The sequence below is a fragment of the Elephas maximus genome, chromosome 2, assembly GCF_024166365.1.
Source record: "Elephas maximus indicus isolate mEleMax1 chromosome 2, mEleMax1 primary haplotype, whole genome shotgun sequence".
NCBI classification, from domain to species: Eukaryota; Metazoa; Chordata; class Mammalia; order Proboscidea; family Elephantidae; genus Elephas; species Elephas maximus.
The window spans coordinates 222,241,898-222,260,221 of record NC_064820.1 but is presented as its reverse complement, the minus strand read 5'-3'; the positions used below and the strand labels follow the sequence as shown (position 1 = coordinate 222,260,221).

General features: G+C 39.9%; 1 protein-coding gene and 1 non-coding gene across 24 annotated transcripts in view; one reads left to right on the top strand and one right to left on the bottom strand.

Annotated features, from left to right (window-relative positions):
• The window catches only part of B3GALT5 (beta-1,3-galactosyltransferase 5), a 172,538-nt gene that overhangs the window by 50,236 nt on the left and 103,978 nt on the right, over window positions 1-18,324 (bottom strand). For 3 of the 23 annotated variants that reach the window (XM_049874877.1, XM_049874878.1, XM_049874885.1), the window contains exon 1: window positions 12,629-12,781. The exons of 17 other annotated variants lie outside the window; for them this stretch is intronic. The gene's annotated coding sequence lies outside the window, so the exon portion shown is untranslated. Of the gene's footprint in view, window positions 1-3,230; window positions 3,726-12,628; window positions 12,782-18,324 lie in introns of those variants that run through there. 3 more of the 23 variants (XM_049874876.1, XM_049874881.1, XM_049874886.1) reach the window with 1 other exon arrangement.
• LOC126070770 (U6 spliceosomal RNA) lies at window positions 15,750-15,856 on the top strand. Its single transcript, XR_007516291.1, has one exon. It is a non-coding gene; the product is annotated as a U6 spliceosomal RNA (small nuclear RNA).

The following is an 18,324-nucleotide window of genomic DNA, read 5'->3' as shown; positions in this document are numbered from 1 at the left end:
CAGAGAAGGGCATCAACAGGACTCTGTGAATAGGAGTCACTAGGAACAGATCATATATAAAAAATGCTTTTCTAACATCCTAACTCTTCTTCTCCAACCATTTAACTTTCCCACATGGTGTTCTTTCTGCATTATCAGTTTTCATTAGGCACAAGCTGTCTGTTTTACTTGCAGAAATAACACTCACAAACCACTTTGCGTTTTTGTGTTATGGGTTGTTACAGATGGACAAAGGAACAGCTTTGATGAGTCCAGTGTAAGTAAGGTATCCTCCCTACCCACACCCCCCAAAAATCTGCTATTTATGGATTCTCCAGAAAACTTTGAGAGTTTAGCTGTGGAACATTCATGACAGGCAGTATCACTGAAATGCTGACTAGTGTCCTTCTGTCAATACCTCCACCTACATAAGGCCAGCTCTCAAACATTTGCCTCACCGGAATCTCAATTCTTTAATTCATGTCCAATTGTGATAAGCAACTGCTTCCCTCCAAAGATGCCCAACACTTGGCATTGTGCCTGACTTCATGCAAGAGGTCCATACGGTTTTTATTTAGCATCACTTAGTCAAATGTTTGTCTTAGTATATAGTATTTTACCTTTCTATGCACAAGAAACACTTCCAAGTCACACAATGTTTTCATGAGCGTCAAAGTAGTGGGTGAGTTTGTTATTACAAATCATTATATTTAATTCATATTTTTAATATAATAGGTTTTAGGATAGTCAATTCTTAAGTACGAGTTGTCCATAAGTCAGGTGTTCATGACCCAGGGACTGCCTGATCTCCAACAACCAGGATTTATCAGAAAGAAAAAGGAGATGTAGTGGCTGGGCCAAGAGGATCAATTTACTCTCATAAGAGTTCTTGAAGAAAAGAGAATGGTAAGAAATTCAGAAAAGAGAGATATAAAGATATATTAGTTGGGAATTTCCCAGAATTGAAGATAACCAACCAGTAGCCTTTGAGATGATTCCAACTCACGGCAACCGTCTGTGTTGCAGAGCAGAACTGTGCTCCACAGGGTTTTCAACGGCTGTGACCTTTCGGAAGTAGGTAAGGTGTGCTAATGATGTTCTTATCATGATAGGGAAAATTCTAGAAACACAAAATACTTCAGATAATATATGGTTAAAATTAAGGCTAATTGCTGAAAGAATGGAAATATATTCTATAGCTTGCAAACCAGCAACGGGAGAAAATGGGAGTACAGAAAACTTGATCAGTCTAGCAAGGAGACCAAAAAAAAAAAAGAGAGAGAGAGAATGAAACAAAAAAGTTATTAAAGACAAAACATAATGAGATCATAGGATTAAGTCAAAATGCCTCAGAAATCAGATCTATTCTAAATGGATTAAGCTCATTTACTTAAAAACTGAAATTATCAGACGGGAAAAAATCCACCTCTATGCAGGCTTAAAAATGACACATCCAAAGTAAAGCTACAAAGATAGGCGGGAAAAGATATATCTGAAAATATTAGGGTAAAAAAAACAGTGGAGTGTTATTAATGTTAAGACAAAAAAGTACTCAAGCCAAAAACCATCGGGATGATATAGCAGTCCCTCATGTAACATTACGAAAGTGCTATAATACAGATCTTTGATAAACCTGTAAGCCTGTAGCAACACAGCAACCAAACATACAACACAAAACTTACAATATCACGTGAAGAAATGGTATTTTTACACACTCCTCTCAAAAATGTAAAATTCAAAGAGATGAAAAATTAGTAAGAATAAAGGCTTGAGAATCAACTCAATTAACTTCATTTAAGAAATACAGAGAGAGCCTGGCACTCAAAAAACAAAGAATAAACATTCTTTTCAACTGTACATGTACCATTTGTCACAATTAAAAATCAGCAATAAAATCAATGGGCAAAAAAATGTATGTTTCGAAGCTTTCAATGGCTCTCCTGAAGTAATATATGACCCAATGGGCGCTTTAAATCAAACAGCAATGAAAAAAACAGCATATCAAAACCTGTGGACTACAATTTAAAAATTACTTAGGGATAAACTTACAGCACTGAATTTAAACACAAAGATTTAATATAAATTAATTAAGCATGTAATTCAAGAAGCTAGAAAAAGAACAATAAACCTAAAGAAAGTAGGAAAAGGAAAAAACTAAGGATATGAACAAAAAGCAAAAGTAGTAAAATAATAATGAAGAATAAAAGAACCAAGAAAAGATCAACAAATTCAAAACTGTTTCTTTAAAAAAAAAAAAAAACTAATAAAATAAATAAAGCTCTAGCAAGGTTTAACAAGAAAAAAGGGGCATAAATAAACAATACTAAAAATGAAGAAAGTACACAGTCACAAGGAAGTATAAATTTTTAAATCATAGGGAATAGTAAGAACAACTTCATGTCGATAAATTTCAAAGTGCAGATGAACTAAATTTGTATCAAACAGTGAATTAACAAAGTTCACTGATGAGGAAATACAGCCTGAATAAACAAGTAACAATTCATGACACTGAACCTATAATCAATAGTCCACCTGCCTTCACCCTAAAAGACAATAACCCAGACAGACTTAGAGAACCCTGGTGGCACAGTGATTTAGCGTTTGGCTGCTAACCAAAAGGTCAGCAATTTGAATCCACCAGCTGCTCCTTTTAAACCCTATGGGACAGTTCTACTTTGTCCAATAGGGTCGCTGTGAGTCAGAATCGACTCGATGGCAATGGGTTTTTTTTTTTTTGTTTGTTTTACCCAACTTTACAGGAGCAACAACAACGAAAGTGTCAAAAAAAATCTCTCTTTCGTATAAGCTGTTTCAGAGAATGGAAAAATTACTTAAATCCTGATAAAGACAGTAAAAGAAAAAAACAGTAAACAACTTCCCTTTTGAACAAGAACTTGAAGTTTCTAAATAAAACATCATAAAATGAATTACTATCCTATGTCAGTAAGTGAAAGGAGAGAAATAAATCCACAATTATCTCAAAAGATCCAAATAAAAGAGAGAAAAAGAAATCAGTAAGCTCAACGGTAACTTCCTTAATTTGATAAAAAGATATCTATCAAAAACTTAAAACAATATCGTACTTAATAATGCAACCAGAAAGTATTCCCGTGAAGATTAAGATTAAGACAAGGATACTCTATCACTGCTTTTATTTAATATCGGACTAAAGGTCCTAGCCAGTGCAATAAGACCAGAAAAGAAAACAAGCGATATCAGAATTGAATGAGAATGAACCAAATTATACTTACTTGCTGAAAAGATGACTGTTTTATCTGACCAGACTGACTACGTTATACTACAGTAGCAAACAACCTCAAAGTCTCAGGATCTTAACACAAAAGTTTGTTTTCACAGAGGCAATGTTCGTTGCTGACCTACTCTTCAAGGCAGCTGTCCTTCGTATGTTCATTTATCACTTTATGTTATTTTGATCTTCTGGCATGTTCATATTCATATGTGCTTATACATGCAGAGCAAAAGAGAACTGGAAAATCAAGTACCTGCAATCATCTGTTTTGGCACACATCATTTCCATTCCCATTTTATTGGCCAGAAAAAGCTATATGGCCATTCCTAACTTCAAGAGATTGGGGAAGTGAAATCCTCCCCCTCATGTTAGGAAGACACAAATAACCAAAATGTATAATACAATTACATACATAAGACATTCAAGAGACTCTTCATATAAGCTATTAGAACCAATGAGAAAGTTAATATTATCAAACTTCTATGGTATTCTTACCAAAAATGCATAACCTCAATATAATCATGAGAAAACATCAGACAAATCCAAACCGAGGAACATTCTACAAAATAAGTGTGATGGTCTCTTCCAAAATGAAAGACTGAGAAACTGTCACACATTGAAGGAGAATAAGCAGACATGACAACTAAATGCAATGTGGGGTCCTGGCTGAGATCTTAGATCATAAGAAGTCACTAGAAGGAAAACTGGCAAAATTCAATTAAGGTGTATGGATTATTTAAAAGTACTTCATCAATGTTAACTTCCTGCTCTCAATAACTGAACTATGGTTATGTAAACACCAGGAGAAGCTAGGTGAAAAGTATACTGGGACACTCTGAATAATTTTTGAAACTTTTCTGTAAAGCAAGAATTATTTCAAAATAAAAGTTTTTAAAAAGCAGCAACAATAACAAAAATTTAACAAGAACATCCAAAACTAAGATAGGTTCTAAGGACCAAGTCTAACAAAAGCTGTGCAAGATTGCTATATTATAATATGCTACTGAAGGACATTCAATAAAAACACAACAAATGACAATATAATAAATAACAAATAAAAAAGACCTGAAATAAGTGGTGATATACCATGTTCAGAAATACAAAGACTCAATATTATAAAGATGCCATTTCTCTCCACAGCTAAAAAATCTGGGAAAATAGCTAAAAAGAACAAAATGAGGAAACTTACCTTACCAAGCAAGACTTACCAAAAAGATATAGCAATTAAGGCAATGTTATATTCGACCAGAAACAGACAAAATATACCAATGGCAAACAGAATTGAGCACCCAGAAATAGGAACAATTTCAGACTGAATTTGACAACTGAACCTAAAATTTGTATGTACAATAAACGCCCTCCCCCAAAAAGATACACATACTATAAAGAAAAACAAAATGGACAAATTTGTTCTATATATCAAGATACAAGGCCACATTGAAGTCAATGAAGTACTTGTGAGGCATAGAAAAATAAACCAATAAAACAGAACAGAGATCAAAATAGATATGACAGAAATAGTATTAAAAATTGCCAAGGAAATGACTGACTTTTGAATTAATGATCTGAGATTACTGACTACTCACGTGGAAAAATTAAATTTTAATCTCTAACTCACAACAAACCAAAAACAAATCCAAGCAGGATTAAAAACCTAAATGTGAAAAACAAAACTTTAAGACTTTTAGAGGCAAATATAGGAGAATATCTTTAAAATCTTAGAGTGGGGAAGAATTTTTTAAGACAAAAAGTATAAACCATACATGCAAAAATGGTAAATCTGACTAAATTAAAAATGATTACTCAATAAAATATACCTTCCAAAAGGTAAAAATACAAACCACAGACTCGGAAAAGGTATTTCCCATGTATATTACTGAAATGAAGGGTTAGTACCTACAATTTCTAAATGTAATTCTACAAGGCAATAAAAAAAATACTGCAAATGAAAACTGAGCAAAAGATATGAGCAGACAATTAAAACAAAAAAAGAAATCCAAATTTTACTGTGTGTGTGTGTGTGTGTGTGTGTGTGTATGATACGCTTCACTGCAATCAGGCAAATGAGTGTTAAAACAATGATATTAACAAAAAATTAAATTTCCACCCAATAATTCTACGTGTTGATATTGATGTGGAGACACGGGAACTGAATTGCCGAGCCATGTACTAGGTGGCTGGTATAACTGGTACAGCCACTGTGGAAAGCATTCTTGAATATCTAGGCAAGATGGAGATACACATGCTCTTCAATGCAGTTATTCTTGTCTAAGTATATACACTAAAGAAACTCACACATATGCACAAAAGGAGATATGCAGAGGAATGTTCATTGCAGCATTTTTATATGAAAAATGAAAATAGTCTCACCCATCAACAAAGGAATAACTGAATTGAATATGGAATAATCCTACAACAGAATTTCATATAGCAGTGAAAATGGATATATGCCTCAACATGGATAAATTTCAACAACACAATGAACAAAAAAGAGTTGCAATATGACAGTATGAAACCATTTTAAAGGCTTGAAAAATGCAAAAACAATGATACATATTATTTATAGATGCTCACATACGTGATGTTGTTGTTGTTGTTAGGTGCCACCGAGTTGGTTTCAACTCATAGCAACCCTATACACAATCGTTACTATGTTTGAGCCTATTGTTGCAGCCACTGTGTCAATTCATCTTGTCCAGAGTCTTCCTCTGTTTCACTGACCCTCTGCTTTGCCAAACATGATGTCCTTCTCCAGGGACTGATTCTTCCTGATAACATGTCCAAAGTATGTGAGACTTAGTCTCGCCATCCTTGCTTCTAAGGAGCATTCTGGCTGTACTTCTTCCAAGACACATTTGTTCGTTCTTTTAGCACTCCACGTTAGAGTCAACATTCTTCAACACCATCGTCATTCAAAGGTGTCGATTCTTTGGTCTTCCTTATTCACTGTCCAGCTTTCACATGTGTATGAGGTGACTGAAAACACCAAGGCTTGGGTCAGGTGCAAGTTAAGTCTTCAAGGTAACATCTTTGCTTTTTAACACTTTAAAGAGGTCTTTTACTATGAGTTGGAATTGACTCCATGGCAACAGGTTTTGCAGCGGATTTTCCCAATGCAATGCGTCGTTGTTTGATTTCTTGATTGCTGCTTCCGTGGGCGTTGATTGTGGATCCAAGTAAAACGAAACCCTTGACAACTTCAATCTCTTCTCCATTTTTCATAATGTTGCTTATTAGTCCAGCTGTGAGGATTTTTGTTTCTTTATGTTGATGTGCAATCCAGACTGAAGGCTGTGGTCTTTGATCTTCATCAGTTAAGTGCTTCAAGTCCTCTTTACTTTCATCGAGCAAGGTTGTGTCATCAGCATAACGCAGGCTGTTAATGAGTCTTCCTCCAATCCTGATGCCCGTTCTCCTTCATATAGTCCAGTTTCTTGGATTATTTGCTCAGCATACAGATTAAATAGGTATGGTGAAAGAATACAACCCTGCCGCATGCCTGTCCTGACTTTAACCCACGCAGTATCCCCTTGTTCTGTTCAAACAACTGCCTCTTGGTCTACATACAGGTTCCTAATGAGCACAATTCAGTGTTTTGGAATTCCCATTCTTCAAAATGTTACTCATAATTTGCTACGATCCACACACAGGTAAACTTCTTTCTGACATTCTCTGCTTTCAGCCAGGATCCATCTGACATCAGTATTGATATCCCTGGTTCCACGTCCTCTTCTGAATCTGGCTTGAGTTTCTAGTGGGTCCCTATAGATTTACTACTTAAGCCACTTTTGAAGGCTCTTCAGTATGTGATAGTGATGTAAAACAGGTATGGGAAAGATCAGTACAATTCAGGATAGTGAGAAGGAGAAAAATAGGTGGAGAGAACCGGGGAGAGTTAGAGGCTTCAATGACAGCTTTAATATTTTATTAGCTCTTAAAGCAGGTGCTAAACAGGGCTAGGCCGTGGGATTGCTCATATGTGGTGGGACTGCTCACATGTGGTCTACCTGCTATTCTAACTTTTTCACAGGTTTGAAATTTTTCATAATTTAGAAAAGAATTTTAGTGTCTCCAAGCTATGCATGGAATCAGAGAACAATCTGAAATTTGAGTGTACCCAAAGAGCAACTTTTAATAAAATTACAGAGCAAAAAAAAAAAAAAGGTAGCAACTAAATCCATCAATCCTGATTATCATCGATTCTGCTGTACCTTTTCCTCCTTCATAGTCTCAGGCAACAGAAAAGCAGATAAAATGTCACACCCTGTACACAAACTAAAGCTCTGAGGAGGATACATGGTTCACAAAGGAGAGAGGCAATCAGGGATAATTCACTCAAATTGTATCTGCAGGTACAGCTAAACCTGCCCTTGTTAAATATGCTTAGTATGAAAAGAAACGGCAGAGCAAATATGTATAAATACTACAGTAAGGAAGGGAAAGAGGGCTGCAGGGACAGAAGAAAGGGAGAGGAAGGAAAGGGAATATGCAAAAGACAAATGAAGAAGCCAGGCTGGAAGAAAAGTTACTCCCAGAAATGGAAGGGAAGTCTTCATAATAAACGATTTACTGCTGCAAGATATTAAGGAGAACATGAAATCAGCAAAACAAGAAGGGAAACCTGAGACGACAAGGAGCCAGAAAGAGATTAAAAAGGAGCTCTCAGAGTTCAGGAAACACACTGAGAGCCAAACACCTCTAAGAAACAAATGAGAAACAGCAAGAACAGGATACACAGAGCTGGTAACTAACACAGGAACATCTAGGAATGGCTTCTGATAACTACAGAGAGTCAGAGGCTAAAAGGGGGGAAGGGCAGAAATTTAGACAACAAACTAAATATTCTCCCCTGACATTAGCCATCTTGTTCCAGCAATTCTGCTGTTACTCAAAATAGTTCTAGCATACCTTTTTGACAATTGCTTTTAAAACCAAGTTCTTTCTTTTTTTTTAATTAAATAAAATTGACTTTGTTTCTTTCTTTTCACACCTCATCGTTGATCCAAAACAATATTAGACTGCCCGGTAAAGTGCTTGGCACATAACAGGCAAAAAATGGCAATAGTTAATAATAATAATTGCTAGAACTTAAAAAAAAACTTACGTAGCATTTATTTTACCCCTGGCACTCTTCTAAAACTTTATACTTATCATACCATTTAATCCTCATAACCACCTGCTATGAAATACAGGTAGTCTCCAGCTTATGACGGAGTTCCATTCCAATGACTCTGTTTTTTTAGTTTTCATTATTATTGCTTTTGATTATCAGTATCTCTATAAATCCCATCTTTGAACACCTGGGACTGAACATCTGAGAATGATAACATCAGCAAATTATGCGATGCAAAATTGTATACAATGCATATTACCAGTAGTAAGATGTACAAAAATAGACAGTTGTTAAGTGCATATTACCAATAGTAAGATGTACAAAAATAGACAGTCGTTAAGTGCACTTCATCATAAATATGTTGTAAATCGTGGACAGCCAAGTATTATTATTATTAGTGATACTATTAGTATCACTAACTTCAACTGAGAAAATGAAGCCATGGAGAAATTAAGTAACTTGCCCAAGGTCACACAGAGCTGGGATTTGAACCCAGGCAGTCTGGCTCCAGAGTCCAAACTCTTTATCTCTTCATGAATATTTATTGAAGGAGTGAATGAATGATCAGCTATTTTATTTATGTGATTTGGTCCCAAATAACATTTGGGTCCTTTTTTTTTTTTTTTTTTTCTGCTGAGCATATGGGAAGAGGCTCAAATTTCCAATATAAAAATACTGGTCAATTTGTTTTTCAAAGGAGTCTCACTATACAATACTCTATTTCCTAATTCTGGTTTTCAACGGAAAGCCTCATTTGCTGTCACAATTTCTACAAACCATCTTACCCACCACTGAACTTTGCCTTTCCAAACACAGGCTCAGCTAACTCTCATGCCCTTCACAGACAGAGAAAAATCTTTTCAAAATCCACAAGAGGTCAGCCACAAAGCTGCTGAAACCGCCATCCTCAGGTCAAGGTCAAGAAGAAAAGCTTGACCCAAGAGACAGAAAGGGCCACATAAACCAGAGACTACATCAGCCTGAGACCAGAAGAACTAGATGGTGCCCGGCTACAACCAATGACAGCCCTAACAGGGAACACAGCAGAGAACCCCTGAGAGAGCAGGAGAGCAGTGGGATGCCTTCCCAAATTCTCGTAAAAAGACCAGACTTAATGGTATGACTGAGGCTAGAAGGACCCCAGTGGTCATCGCCCCCAGACCTTCTGTTAGCCCAGGACAGGAACCATTCCCAAAGCCAACACTTCAGACAGGGATTGGACTGGACAATGGGATAGAAAAAGATGCTGGTGAAGAATGAGCTTCTCGGATCAAGTAGACACTTGAGACTATGCTGGCACCTCCCATCTGGAGGGGAGATGAGAGAAGAGGGGGTTAGAAGCTGGCATAATGGACACGAAAATATTGAGTGGAGATAAGGCACGGGCTGTCTCATTAGGGAGAAGAGCAATTAGGAGTGTATACCAGCGTGTATGTAAGTTTTTGTATGAGAGGCCGAATTGATTTGTAAACTTTCACTTAAAGCACAATAAAAATTTTCAAAAAATAAGAAAAGAAAAGCTTGGAACTAGGAGGGCTGGAGGAGCCCCAACCCAGCAAGGGCATATCCTGGGGCAGGAAGGGCAAGGAAAGAGAGAAATGGAAGCAGAAGGAGGAAGGTCAACAACCAGAGTGTCCACAGGAGGTTATAAACCCGGGTCACCCAGGAGCACCCATCCGGGGTGGGCCAGAATAAAGGTTCTGACCTCCTGACTGTTGACAGTCATCCCAGGAGGGGTGGGATGTGGGAGTTCTAGGCCCATCAGGGTCAAGGCAGGTTTCCATTCAATCAGCATCTGTCGAGTACTCAGATGTACCTGGGTGCACCCTGAGAAGAAGAAGCTATGCAGCTTTTCAGGGCCATTGCAGCCAGGATTCACCCAGGATGTAGTGCCCTCCCTGCAAGTTTATGAATACATAGCTTTTGCTGATTTTATCTTGGGCTCAGTTTTGTCTTTGCCAAGAGAAAGGGCAGAGGAGGAAGCTGAGACAGAACTGAGTGACAAGGCAGAAGAAGAGGCCATGCAGCTTTTCAGGGCCATTGCAGCCAGGATTCACCCAGGATGTAGTGCCCTCCCTGCAAGTTTATGAATACATAGCCTTTGATGAATTTATCTCGGGCTCAGTTTTGTCTTTGCCAAGAGCAAGGGCAGAGGAGGAAGCTGAGACAGAGCTGAGTGACAAGGCAGGGTTAGAAGGAGATGCAACAATAGCAAAGGAGTGGTGGCAAGGCATGCCCAGGGACCATTCCAGGGTATGGCAGCAATCAGGGAGCCAGGAACAAAGGGGCAAGCCACAGAGCCCCCTGGGGGTCATTTCCTGCCTCTAATACAGAAGCAGTGAACAACTGTCAGTTAAGTAGCAGGATAGGTGTTATGGACATTTCTCTGCCCCCAAAAAAGATATGTTAAAGTCCAAAACCCTGTACCTATGAATGTGACACTGTTTGAGAATAGGGTTTCTTTGTTATGTTAATGGGGCATTACACAAACAAACAAAAAAAAACGAAACGCAGTGCCATCGAGTCGATTCCGACTCATAGCAACCCTATAGGACAGAGAAAAACTGCCCCACAGAGTTTCCAAGGAGCGCCTGGCAGATTCGAACTGCCGACCCTTTGGTTAGCAGCCATAGCACTTAACCACTATGCCTCCAGGGTTTCCAATGGGGCATTACCAGAGTATTAAAAAAAAAAAAAACCTGTTGCTGTCAAGTCCATTCCGAGTATGGTGGGTCCTAAGCCTAATCACTTCTGAGTAGTGTCTTATGAAGAGGCATACAGAGAGAGAGACACACACACAGCAGGAAGACACTATGTGATCATGGAAGCAGATGCAGCTACAAGCAGAGGAACATCAAAGATTGCCAGCAGCCTGATCCAAACCATGGCCTTTTCAATCATTTCATATGCATGCAAAATCTGGACAGTGAATAAGGAAGACAGAAGAAGAACTGATGCATTTGAACTGTGGTGCTAGTGAAGAGTACTGAATATACCATGGACTTCCAGAAGAAGGAACAAATCAGTCTTAGAAGAAATACAGCAAGGAGAGATGGAGCCAAGATGGCGGAAGAGACAGATGCTTCCTGCGAGCCCTCTTTACAACAAAGACCCAAAAAAACAAGTGAAACAAGTATATTTGTGACAAGCTGGAGGCCCTGAGCATCAAATGCAAGCTTAGACAACGAACTGAGGGGTAGGGAGAGGAAGAGACCATTCAGAAGTGGAGAGGAGTTACTGGACCTGAATTGCGGGGAGCCCTCAGGCACCATTCCCGGAGCGGTGGCGGTTGGCCGCAGTTTCCTCAGGGAAAAGGAGCCAGCCACACAGCCCACTCACACCTCCGGAACCTGAGGAAAAGGGTGCTCTAGGCAAAAGCTAAGTACTTGCGTATATTTTACCGTGGCCCCCACACCCCCCAAGCCGGCTTCAGCAGCTGAATCCCTGGGCCTGAGATAGACCCTGGTGAGCACCTGGAGCCGTCCTCCTAGCCTTGGGGAAGGAGAAAATTTGCAACTGGGGGGAAAAGATAAGCATTAACTGGGGGACCTCAGGACAGAAGCAGCTCCTGTCCAGGCATAAACCGTCTGTGGACCTTGAGCACCTTTCCCTTCTGCATGGACCTGTGTGGGCCTATTTCGGGAGAAGAGGCCCCTGTTGACAAACTCCAACCATTTCAGCTGTGCGGTGGAGAGGTGGGTGTCTGACATTTGACATTGCTTTGCCTATTAAACAAGGTACTCACCTACCTACATCAGGGACCTAAGGACTGGTAGCTCCACTCAGGTCACCCAGCCACCCACGACAGGGGTCCACAAATAACTGGTACCTCCCAGTCCTTACAACCAAAAACTTTGGGTGCCCATGGTCCCTCTGCAGAAACCACCCACCAGCATGCTCTAGGGAACAGAGATGCATTTTCCTCAGAGACACTTGGGGGTCAGTTCTCAGCCCCCTGCCTTGTTCAGAGCGTGACCCCCTGCTGCAATCAGATACTGGTATATATGCCAATCGCCCCTGCCCCTCTAAGACTGTAGGACAGAGCCTATACCACACACTTGATGATCAGCTACCTGGAAACCTGAGCTGAATTCATACAAGAAAACTGAATGGACTGCTAGACTGGTACACCTGATAACAGCTCTAGCCAGCTGGGGACAGGACGCCAGAGCTCCAGGGACAAAAGTAGGCCATCTCACTCAAGCAACCCACAGGGGAATACCCAAACAAAACAAACCAAGCAGCTATGACATAGTAAACAAGCATAAACTCATACAATAACTTACAGATGGCTTGGAGACAACAGTCAATATCAAGTCACACAAAGAAACAGGCCACGATCACCTCAACAGGCTCTCAAAACAAAGAATCCAGGGATCTTCTAGATGAAAGTGCATTCCTGGAATTACCACATGCAGAATACAAAAGTTTAATATACAGAACCCTTCAAGACATCAGAAAGGAAATGAGGCAATACGCAGAACAAGCCAAGGAACACACAGATAAAACAACTCAAGAAATCAGAAAGATTATTCAGGAACATAATGAAAAGCTTAATAAGCTGGAAAAATCCACAGACAGCAATCAGAAATTCAGAAGATTAACAATAAAATTAGAGAATTAGACAACTCAATAGAAAGTCAGAGGAGCAGAATTGAGCAAGTAGAAGCTAGAATTTCTGAACTCGAAGATAAATCATTTGCACTAATATATTTGTCATTTGTGTATAAATATTGTGCTGGTTACAGATGATTCTTGCCCAGATCATAGTGAAGGTCTATCCAGAGGCCTCCACAGCAATATTTTGTTAACCACACCACCAGGTGTTACGTAAGTACAAAACCAGGGAAATGCAATTCTTCACACACAATACTTTAGAATGAACTTTCTCCAAATTACTGAGCTCAGGACACCTTACCACACAGGTGAAGAGTGAGGCTAAGTCACCCCTATTTCCCTTATTACAAGAGACCAAGGTGCAGGAGAGCTGGTCAGGGAAAACCCTCCTGCCCCTCACTGCGAGGGATGGAGTTACCTATCTCTGCTTCCCCCGCTAGATGAACCACTGTAACCAGTATTCACTCTCCCTGTTCCCATATCTAATCTACTGGCTCAGTCAAGGTTACCTCCAGCTTTCTAATACTAGAGTCCAGTAGTCACTTCTCAGGGGAAATCTCTGGGTCAGAAAAAATTAACACAGAAATGCTGGGATGCTTTAATTGCCTTGCTACAGCCCCAGGATGTATACTGCACCACCCATCTGTCAGTTTGTTGTACTGTGGTGGCTTGCATGTTGCTGTGACGCTGGAAGTTCATTTTCTGAAACTGAAGATTACTTGAAGCACTTACTGATAAAGGTCAAAGACCACAGCCTTCAGTATGGTTTACACCTTAATATAAAGAAAACAAAGATCCTCACGTCTGGACCAATAACCAACATCATGATAATCAGAGAAAATATTGAAGCTGTCAAGGATTTCAAGCTGCTTGGATCAACAATCAATGGCCATGGAACAGCAGTTGAGAAATCAAATGATGTATTACAATGTATGAATCTGCTACAAAGGCCGCTTTTAAAAAAATGTCACTTGATGTTGCTTCTTTTTAAACCAAGCATGTCACTTTGGAGACGAAGGTGCACCTAATCCAAACATGGTATTTTCAGTTACCTCATATGCTTGCAAAAGCTGGACAATGAAAAAGGAAGACCAAAGAGGAATTGATGCATTTAAATTATGCTGTTGGAGAAGAATAATAAATATAGCATGGAATGCCAGAACAAACAAATCTGTCTTGGGAAAGTATAACCAGAATGCTCTTTAGAAGCAAGGATGACAAGACTTCGTCTCGCTTACTTTGGACATGTTATCAGGAGGGACCAATCCCTGGAGAAGGACATCATGCCCGGTAAAGTAGAGGATCAGCAAAAAAAGGAAGACCCTCAATGAGATGCACTGACACAGTGGCTGCAGCAATGGGCTCAAATACACTATTACTGTGAGGATGGCACAAGACTGGCCAACATTTCCTTCTGTTATACATAAGGTGATTATGACTCAGATCCAACTCAACAGTACCCAACAGCAACATAACAACAACATATGACCTGTACTGCCTCTTCCATTAATCAGTTAATCTGTAACCCATCCTTAACAGAATTCCCTCCCACTGCTATCTAAAATCACTCTGCCAAAAGTTACTAAGAGCCTTCTTTGGCTCAGGAAAAAATTAATACAGGAATACTGATGGCCTCTTCCCCATCCACAATCTATCAAGAATACTGCCTTTATCAGTTCGTTCCTTGCATGGAATTAGGGTAATAGGTAAGGGAAGAATTGTTAAATGTTGGAAAAGGAAAAGTCACGAGCAGAAAAATCAGCACCGAAGATGAGAGCTGCTAAGGTAAAAGAAAAGGTCAACAGGGGCTGCACTGAATAGATTTTTGGAGAATTCGGAGAAAGGGGGTGGGAAACATGAGAGGTGGCAGATTTAGAGTAAAGGCAAGGATTCAAAATTTTGTTGGGCAGTGGTGGAATTATTTTTAGTGTTCTTTGAAAGACTTCAATAAAGATTCAAATTGCCTGTTGGATATCAGACCCGTGTTTCTCTGAATGATACAATGTCAAGGCTGAGCCACATGGCACCTTGACTTTATGCAGGTTTTATTTCAATGACTTCTTTGTGACGTTGGGCATTTTCGCCCAAGCTTTTCTCCTTGTGACTGTCAGAGTCCTTGGTGTCTGAGGTACAGTCTGCTCCAGTTCTCCTTTCACCTCCTTGACTTTTCACTCAGACTCTGCTTTATTATGAGTTGGAATCGACTCAACAACAGCAAAGGGTTTGGTTTTGGTTTTGTTCTGCTTTATAGGCTTTTCTTCCTCCTCCTGCTCCTAAAATTCAGGTGCATTCTTCTTATTTGAAAATGCCTCCCTTACCCACACCCAGGCTCACACACAAAACAATCCCCAAATCCACATTGTTCTTCCACATCTCTTGCCTAAGGTCCAGATCCACAGATACAAATGCCAACCGTACCTACCACAGACATCTCAAACTTCGCTCTTCCTTTCAGACTGAATGGTCCGAAATCCACTCGGTCACACAAACCACAGATACCCATTGCCACCACCTTATCTACTGCCTCCAGGCACACTCAACTCCACTCCAGCCTACAGGCTGTCAGTCAGAAGAACTTTCCAAAACCACAAGCCCAACAGTGTCTGCCCACCAACACTGCGCTGAGTCCTATCAACACATACTTTTCTCTCACTGTGAGTATTTTAAAAGGAAACATGTTTTCCCTCATAAACCATCCCCACTAGATTTTTATTTCTTTTTTGGAGAAACGTCTACAGGAAGGAAAAGCTATCAAAGAGTACAGAAATGGTTAAATTAAAGCTAAAAACAGTGCTCGCTTTGGTAGCACATATACTAAAATTAGAACGACAGAGAGAAGATTAGCATGGCCCCTGCGCAAGGATGACACACAAATTCATGAAGCATTCCATGTTTTGGGGGATGACATACATAAAGCCTTCAAGGAAAAAAATTGCCAGCCAAGAATCATATATCCAGCAAAACTCTCTCTCAAATATGAAAGCGAAATTAGGACATTTCCAGACAAACAGAAGTTTAGGGAATTTGCAAAAACCAAAGCAAAACTATAAGAAATACTAAAGGGAGTTCTCTGGTTAGAAAATCAATAACATCAGATAACAACCCAAGACTAAAACACAGAACAGAGCAACCGGATATCAACCTAAATACGGAAATGACAAAAATAAATCACGATTAAAAAAAAAATGCTCAAAACAGGGAAACAGCAATCTCATTATTTAAAAGATGAAAACATTAAATCAATAATGAGGGACTAAAAAATGTAGTCACAGATCTTTCATATGGAGAGGAAGTCAAGGTAATATAAAGAGATAAAAGTTTGGTTTAAACTTAGAAAAACAGGGATAAATATTAAGGTAACCACAAGGGAGACTAACAATCCTACACATCAAAATGAAATACAAGAAAAACATAAATACTCAGCAAAAACAAAATCAACAACAATGAAACAGAGGAAAAGACAATATATAAAAACTACTCAGGGAGGTGAAGCCAAGATGGCGGAATAGACAGACGCTTCCGGTGAGCACTATTTACAACAAAGACCCGAAAAAACAAGTGAAATGAGTATATTTGTGACAAGGTGGGAGCCCTAAGCATCAAAGGCAAGCTTAGACAATGAACTGAGGGGCAGGGGAAGGAAGAGACCATTCAGAAGCAGAGAAGAGTTACCAGACCTGAACCGCAGGGAGCCCTGAGGCACCATTTCTGGAGCCTTGGTGGCGGCGGGGGCAGGTTGGTCCTAGCGTTCTGCAGCAGCTTCCTCAGGGAGAGGCAGCCAGCCAGACAACCCACTCACACCTCCAAAACCTAAGGAGAACGGCACTCTCAGCAAAAGCTAAGGATTTGTGGATATTTTACCGCACCCCCCACACCCCCAAGCCAGCCTCAGCAGCTGAAACTCTGGGCCTGAGATACACCCTGGTGAGCACCTAGAGCCATTCTCCTGGCCTTGGGGAAGGAAAAAAAATTGCAAGTGGGGGGGAAAAGATAATTTGCTAGCTCCATTAACCAGGGGAGCTCAGGACAGAAGCAGCTCCTGTCTAGGCATAAACCATCCATGGACTTTGAGCACCTTTCCCTTCTGCATGGATCTGTATGGGCCTATTTTGGGAGAATAGGCCGCTGTTGGCAAACTCCAACCATTTCAACTATGTGGTGGAGAGGTTGGTATTCGATGTTGGACATTGCTTTGCCTATTAAACAAGGTACTCACCTACCCACATCACGGACCTAAAGACTGGAAGCTCCACTCAGGTCACCCAGCCACCCATGACAGGGATGCAAAGGTAAGCACTACCTCCTAGTCCTTACAACCAAAAACTCTGGGTGCCCATGGTCCCTCTGCAGAAACCACCCACCAGCACACTCTAGGGAACAGAGATACGTTTTCTTCAGAGACACCTGGGGGTCGGTTCTCAGCCCCCTGCCTTGTTCAGAGCATGACCCCCTGCTGCAATCAGATACCGATATATACGCCAATCACCCCTGCCCCTCTAAGACTGTAGGACAGAGCCTATACCACACACTTGATGATCAGCTACCTGGAAACCTGAGCTGAATTCATACAAGAAAACTGAATGGACTCCTAGACTGATATACCTGATAACAGCTCTAGCCAGCTGGGGACAGGACACCAGAGCTCCAAAGATGAAAATAATCAAGCTAGCACACTCAAGCCACCCATAGGGGTATACCAAACAAAACAAACCAAGCAGCTATGACACAGTAAGCAAGCACAAACTCATACAATAACTTGCAGATGGCTCGGAGACAACAGTAAATATCAATCACATAAACAAACAGACTGTGATCACCTCAACAGGCTCTCAAAACAAAGAATCCGGGGATCTTCTAAATGAAAGTGCATCCCTTGAATTACCACATGCAGGATATAAAAGTTTAATACGCAGAAACCTTCAGGACATCAGGAAGAAAATGAGGCAATACGCAGAACAAGCCAAGGAACACACAGATAAAGCAACTGAAGAAATTAGAAAGGTTATTCAGGAACATAATGAAAAAGTTTAATAAGCTGGAAAAATCCACAGACAGACAGCAATCAGAAATTCAGAAGATTAACAATAAAATTACAGAAATAGACAACTCAATAGAAAGAGGAGCAGAATTGCACAAGTAGAAGCCAGAATTCTGAACTTGAAGATAAATCACTTGGCACTAATATATTTGAAGAAAAATCAGCTAAAAGAATTTTAAAAAATGAGGAAACCTTAAGAATCATGTGGGACTGTATCAAGAGAAATAACATACAAGTGACTGGAGTACCAGAACACGGAAGGATAACAGAAAATACAGAGAAAATTGCTGAAGCTTTGTTGGCAGAAAACTTCCCTGATATTGTGAA